The following is a 6,885-nucleotide window of genomic DNA, read 5'->3' as shown; positions in this document are numbered from 1 at the left end:
TTACAATTTTAAGCAAAACATTCAAAAATAATATCACTATTTAAGGCTCAATCCCACATAGTATTGGGAACAAGTGTTGGTAATGCTCAATCTCACATAGTATTGGAAACACTATTGGGAATGATAATTAAGGCTTGGCTTTCCCACTTCCTTGTTGAGTGATAGAGAACAAGGGGGACTCTCGCGCGCCGCCGCCGCCGCCGTCTCGTCTCGGGTCGTGGTCGTGGTAATACGTGTCTTCGACACGTCCGCGCGAATACTATATTTTTAGAGAAAATTCTTAAAAAACAAATGCAATACCACCAGTCGTTGCGATTTTGGACTATCGCAATGAATTTGAAATAAATCGCAACGCGAACTTCGACTATCGCAACGAACTTGGAATAAATCGCAACGCGAACTTCGACTATCGCAACGAATTTGGAATAAATCGCAACGCGAACTTCGACTATCGCAACGAACTTGGAAAAAATCGCAACGCGAACTTGAATTATCGCAACGAATTTGGAAAATCGCAACGCGAACTTCGACTATCGCAACGCGAACTTGGACTATCGCAATGCGAATATGTAAATCGCAATGCGATAGTCCAAGTTCGCGTTGCGAATCTGGAAACTGATTTGCGATACCGGAGATCGCGTTGCGAATTATCGATCGCATTGCGATTTAGTTGGTCATTTTGGCAAATCCAAAAAAAGTTGGTTAAAATCGTATATTATAAGGCATTTTTGGTCACTGGTGTTATTTTCTCTACTAAAAAACTAAATAAAACATTCATAATAAATATAATAAAAAATTTAAAATTAGTATTGTATAGATAAAATGACTCAAGATATGATTCTCATATAAACGCAACAACTCACCTGTCATTTTATAACTGCAAAAAGTAACAAAAAATTAATACAATAAAATATAATAAAATAATAAACTTTTAAATGATTATAATATAATAAAAAATTAATTTCTAAAAATGATAACTATACCTTTTTAAAACTTGATAGATTGATAGATAAAATAAAAAAATAATATTTTTGTTTGTGTGTGAGTGTTGAAAGTAAGGGTGTATTTATAAGAAGGGGGAGTGGACGAATGGTTAGATGATATTTATGGCAGACAGTTGGATTTAAATGAAATGTGTGGATCATGGTTTGCGTCTTTTGCCAGTTCAGACGGAATCCCGCGAAAGCGCGCTTCATGATTCGCGCCTTCCAACGTGGCGCCAGTTAGGACAGAACTCCGCAAATGCGTGCTTCATAATTCGTGCTTTGTCAGAAAATGTACTACATCGATAATATTTATAGAAAGAGTATCTGACATGTAATATTTTGTTGTTTTTGTGATTTTTGGGTAAAACAACTAAATTATAAGCCTAAAATTTTAGGTTAGAATTATTGTGTATGCAAAAAAAAATCTCGAGAAGATTCCCTTAAAAATAAAATAGGTTTGTAGACACTAATTTTTGGATGCCCAATCAAAGCCTCATTTTTCTGGCGTTCAACGAACAACAGCAACTAACCTCCGATTCTCACGGCACCAACATCACCACCAACGAACGTGATTTTCATGGACTCCAAACAACCAATAAACAGGCATTTCAGTCCGATTAAAACTCTACAACCAAGTCTAAAAAGGATGTTTATTACTATAAATAAGAGAAGGAATTTCATACGAGGGGGAAGCCAACCACTGAACAAAAAAACTGAAGGGGAATCACGGGCAACAGAGATTCGAAGCAAGTTACACAAAAAATCATTCAAAAAACAGAGGGAAAAAACCCGAAATCCATTTGAAACAAGAGACCAAAAGAAAACAAAAGGGAGGAAAACCATACCTTGATCGGAGGGCCATCGGGGAGTTCAAAAGATCGCCGGAATCTCTTCGTCTTTCGAAGATCGGACGGTCAGGTTATCGACGGCGGAACCTTGATTCTTTGGCGAGGAAGCAACAGAGTGCTCTCTCCCCCTCTATCTCGTGTTATGCTCTGGTAAAAAAGATGAACCCATTTTTAATTTATTTTGGGTTTTTACCATATATCATGTATATTAATATATTAGATATATTATGCATGTAACTATTCTAATTTTGAATGAAGCTTAGTTTGGCCCCTTTCTCTTGAATTAAAGTATTTGGGTCCCTTATTTATATCTCCTGTATATACGTGCATATATGTATATATACTATGTTCTAGACATATACCAACACTTTAATTTATTTTCTTTTAAATATGTTTTTTTATTATTTTATTATCTTTTTATTTAACATTGTTTTTTCCCATTTGATTTATTATTATGATTTATTATTTTATTTGTTTATTTTTTATGGTTGTTTCCTTGATTTATTTAATAGTTGTTTGTTATTTATTATCTAACATTTTCGATTTTTTAGAGAAATTACAACCGATCAAAGGTATGTATTCGAATCGAATGTTTCAAATTTAAATTTCTTAGTTTTCGCAATTAAGACGACCGAAAAATTAATTGGTACCGAAAGGGCGGTTCAAGGGTGTTAATCTTTCCTTGACTGTAACCGACTCCCGAACCCGACACGTTTCTGGTACAACGCAGATCAGGTAAGATGGTGTCCGACCCACCTAAATTCGTTTTAAAATGGTCGGTGGCGACTCCCAACCCAATTATTTCAAGCCGAAGCCCAATTCGGGGCCTAATCGAAAGACGGTCTCGACAGCTTGGTGACTCTACTGGGGACAGGTAAGTGAGTCAGACCAGAATTAATTTTCGTTTGTCTTTTTATGCGAAAATGTAAATTTAAATTTATTTATTCGATTCCAGTTATTTACCTTTGATCATTTGCCAAATAAATAGTTGTACTGGCCGTTTTCTCAATGATTTCAGCCCTTAAAGATTTTTCATCTAAGGCTCTATACCCGAGCTTCGAACCCTATTTAAGTGGGGGTGAAAGCGACACCTTCGTGTGAATTTATTCACCGTACGAGCCTAGCAAGTAGCCTTCGGGATTCATATACCTTGTGCCTTCGTGTGAATTTATTCTCCGTATGGGCATAAGGGAATGTTTCCTCCCGAGTTTAACTTAGTTCACATAAGCTTGTAATGGGCTTAGGACTAAGGATCTGGCAAGCCCAAGGGGGCACCGACAAGGAGAACTCGGATACCGTTTTTTAGAACCAAACCGGGAGACCATGGAGAATTAGAGTCCACCCTAAAACCTCATTTCCAAATCCTAGGCTTGTTTGATATTATTTCCCTCTTTATTTCATGTTCAAAGCATGTGAACTAGAAATTTATGCGGTTAGGACTTATTCAAAATCAATTTGCGGGATAGAGATCATGTCCGGGTAGGAATCATAAGCGTGTGGGGTAAGACTTTTCATTTTCATCATTTTTTTATTATCCTTATCTCACTAACTTTTTTCTTTCCTTTTCATTTATGTTCTTTTTCATTTTGCATCATTTACATCATTTGAAAGAGGTGTTGATCCACCAAAAACGTGTTTTTTAAACGTAAATAATTTGCATTAATGGACAAAGGGGTTGTAATACAAGAGATGAAAATGTAAGGGCAGTCTATAAGGCGACTATGTATCATATTAAATCCAGAAGACGTGGTGCCCACAATTAGTGTATCACTCTGCTGCATTATAAAGGACCGAGAATGAACCGGGTCTACATCAAGCACAATGAAAGTCTATCTTTGAAGAACTGACTGCAGAGGTTGCAGGGGCAAGATGAAGGTTATTGATCTTGGGAGTCCCTTCAAAGACAACAATGGCAAAACGATAGCTGAAATTGGAGACCATTGTTGACGAATTCAAGAAACAGGTGAATGAACTTCACATAGTTTCTATCAATTGAGGGCTCCAATGACATATATATTGGGAAAAGGTTCAACAGAAGATAAATGTCAGAGATTCAGTCATTCGAGATTTCTTGTTCTAGAACATAAAGTAACTCAACATTTGCACGGTTCATCCAGAAAAGCCATAGTGATTCGACAGGTTATTCAACCGGTGACAAACAAAGGCAGAAGACTAGCCAACATGTCAAAAGCTGTCACAATATTTTTGTCTCTTAAAAGATAAAACACTTTTGTCCCCAATAAAGATTATTCATAATAACAGACACATTTCTTGGATTAATGCCTCGAACATTTCATGCATCATGCATTCTTGCATATTCCGCATTATTTTCATTTTCTTTTCCGTTTTTTTTCATTTCATCAACATTAACTAACAGAAGAATGCTTCAATAAAAGGAATAAACACTGGACATTCCACCTCAAGCGTTGGACACACCCCATCCACATAACACCTGCTTGAAGAAGAAGGAAAATGGAAGCCAGGATTGCTCAGATCGATGAGAACATGGAAAAATTGCAGAAGGAGCTTGAAGATAAGATAAATCAGAGTAGTCTGAGTACTCTGAATACAATCATGAAGAACCAAGAATCTTTGGTGGATCAGATCGTTGCCAAGTTAGTTGGCCTACAACAGACCAGTGCGCCTGGGGCAAGTTCACCGGAAGGGGTAACTATACCACCTACCCCACAAGTGGTTGTCTCACTTGAAAACTTACCGGAACTTCGAGGGGACTCATCTACTGCAAAAGCGAAGCCCTCGTCCTCTATAGTTAACCCTGAGAACAATTCGGGTTATTACCATATACCAGATTCGGACGAAGAGGACAAATCAAAGAAGATGGAGGAGAAAATCAAGCAGTTGGAGGAGCAAATGAAGGTAGTCAAAGGAGACCATGACTACCCTGGAGTCGATGCTGCGAAGCTCAGTCTAGTCCCAGACTTGGTTATTCCTCCAAAATTCAAGTCCCCAGAATTCGAGAAGTTTGACGGGAATAGCGACCCATCCGCACATATCACTATGTTCTGTCGAAAGATGACGAGATATGGGGGAAATGACCAACTCCTAATCCACTGCTTCCATGAGAGTCTGTCCGATTCAGCTATTCGGTAGTACAACCAGCTCATTCGAACTCATATTAAGAAATGGAAAGAATTAGCCAAGTATTTCTTGGAGCAATACAAACATATTAACGATATGAGACCAGACCGGGTTATGCTACAAAGCCTGAAGAAAAAACACAATGAAAGTTTCCGACAGTACGCACAACGATGGAGGGATCTGTCTGTACAAGTTCATCCACCTTTAGATGAAAAGGAAACTAGAAAGATATTTGTACAAACCCTGAAGACACCTTACTTCGGGCACCTGGTGGCAATCACATCGGGATGTTTCTCATATCTAGTAAAACAAGGAAAAATCGAAGAAATTGACTCTAGTGAGAAGCCTCTCATGAAGAACAAAGAGCGAGAGATCAACAATATCAACACCTACAACGCTAACAAAGGTGTTATGATCTCAACCACTGCAGTTGTATCATCCGGTATTTCTAAACGAACTCATAGAGAACCAAGGAATAAAAGGGAATCTTACCTGACTAATCTGGGGATGAGACCTCATAATGTCTTCCATAAAAAGACTCGCATTAGTCCAATCCCAATGACATATGAGGAGTTGCTCCCAACGCTAGTTAAGAAGAATCTTGTAACTCTGGTTCAGTCCAAACCTAGAGAGGCCCCATATCCTGAATGACATGATATTAACGCCATATGCAGTTATCATAACGGGAGCTCAGGGCACACCACTGAGAACTGTGGGGCATTGAAACGTAAGGCCCAAGACCTGATCAATTCAGGGGTATTGACTTTCAATGAGTACTGAGGTATTCTGATCGAGTTGATTGGGGCATCCATCAGGAGTTTTGTTATATTCTCATCTTGTTTGAAATTGTTTTTGTTTTGTGCTTCTTATGTTCAAAAGTCACTTGACGTTTTAAACATTTTAAATAAAATGCTTTCTTCGGAGGAAATGAAAAAATTTAAATCTTGAATTCCTTGAATATCGCCTTAATTAAAATCTGTTTAATAATTGAGGTTGTGAATCTTTGACAAATAACAAGATTGAACCCTGCAAAACAAAGACCCTTTGGTCCTAATTTAAAAGATACATCAGACTACATGTTTTTCTCTTACAGGGACCGAACTAGTTTTCTCTTCTCATGAAGAGTCCATCAAAGGTTTGGTATTCAGGTATGTGTTAGGAACGAACATAATGGAGCAATTAGCACATGAGATTGCAAAACTAATTGGTTTATACTTTTGTTTAAGACTTTCAGTGATCTTCACATATGGAATAGTTGAGTAAGCAAATCTAGTTTAGGTTAGTTGTTTGGAAATTGAACTCTAAAGATGAGATCCCTTGACTTTCAAAAAACACCTAGACTATAACATGTTTTTCTTGACAATCTTAAGAAATTAAATATGTAAAGCTGAGCTATTCCACTAAGGCAATTGGTTATAGAGGAAACTCGAAAGCCCTGGCTTTATGAATAGATTACATTCAAACCATGACATTGCTCAGACACTTGGCAATTCGGTGTTTGCTCCACTGCTTTTGTCAGGCCAAAGACTTTATGATGAGATGAACCCTTCAGTTAAACCTGATAAAAGTGATTATAATAATAAGCTGACCCTCTAAAGCAATTGGTTGAACGCCCCGACTTTATGGATTCGGCTAGCCAGACAATGGCAAAGTAAATCAAATTTATCTAAGAAATTTTCGGTAATAATAGACTAAGGGAGTTGAGAAACACCTGTTATAGTCAAATACACACGAGCACTCAAGAATCTCATTTTTCGACCGGTATTTCTACACTACCTTTGTTAGAAAAACTTACAAAACTTGAACAAATGGAAGATTTCAGAGAACTGAAACAGAAGTTTTCTGAAAGGTCTAGCCATTAATTATGCTAGTTGTGTCATTTTGTTCGCCTCCGATCAAAATGTCAAATCAAGAAAAAAGGTATGTCATGATCTTCACGATGACCGGATCGA

This window comes from Hibiscus syriacus, unplaced genomic scaffold (assembly GCF_006381635.1).
Source record: "Hibiscus syriacus cultivar Baekdansim isolate YM2019G1 unplaced genomic scaffold, ASM638163v2 tig00112344_pilon, whole genome shotgun sequence".
Lineage (NCBI taxonomy): Eukaryota > Viridiplantae > Streptophyta > Magnoliopsida > Malvales > Malvaceae > Hibiscus > Hibiscus syriacus.
The sequence above is the reverse complement of the archived record's forward strand: the minus strand, read 5'-3'. Positions refer to the sequence as shown.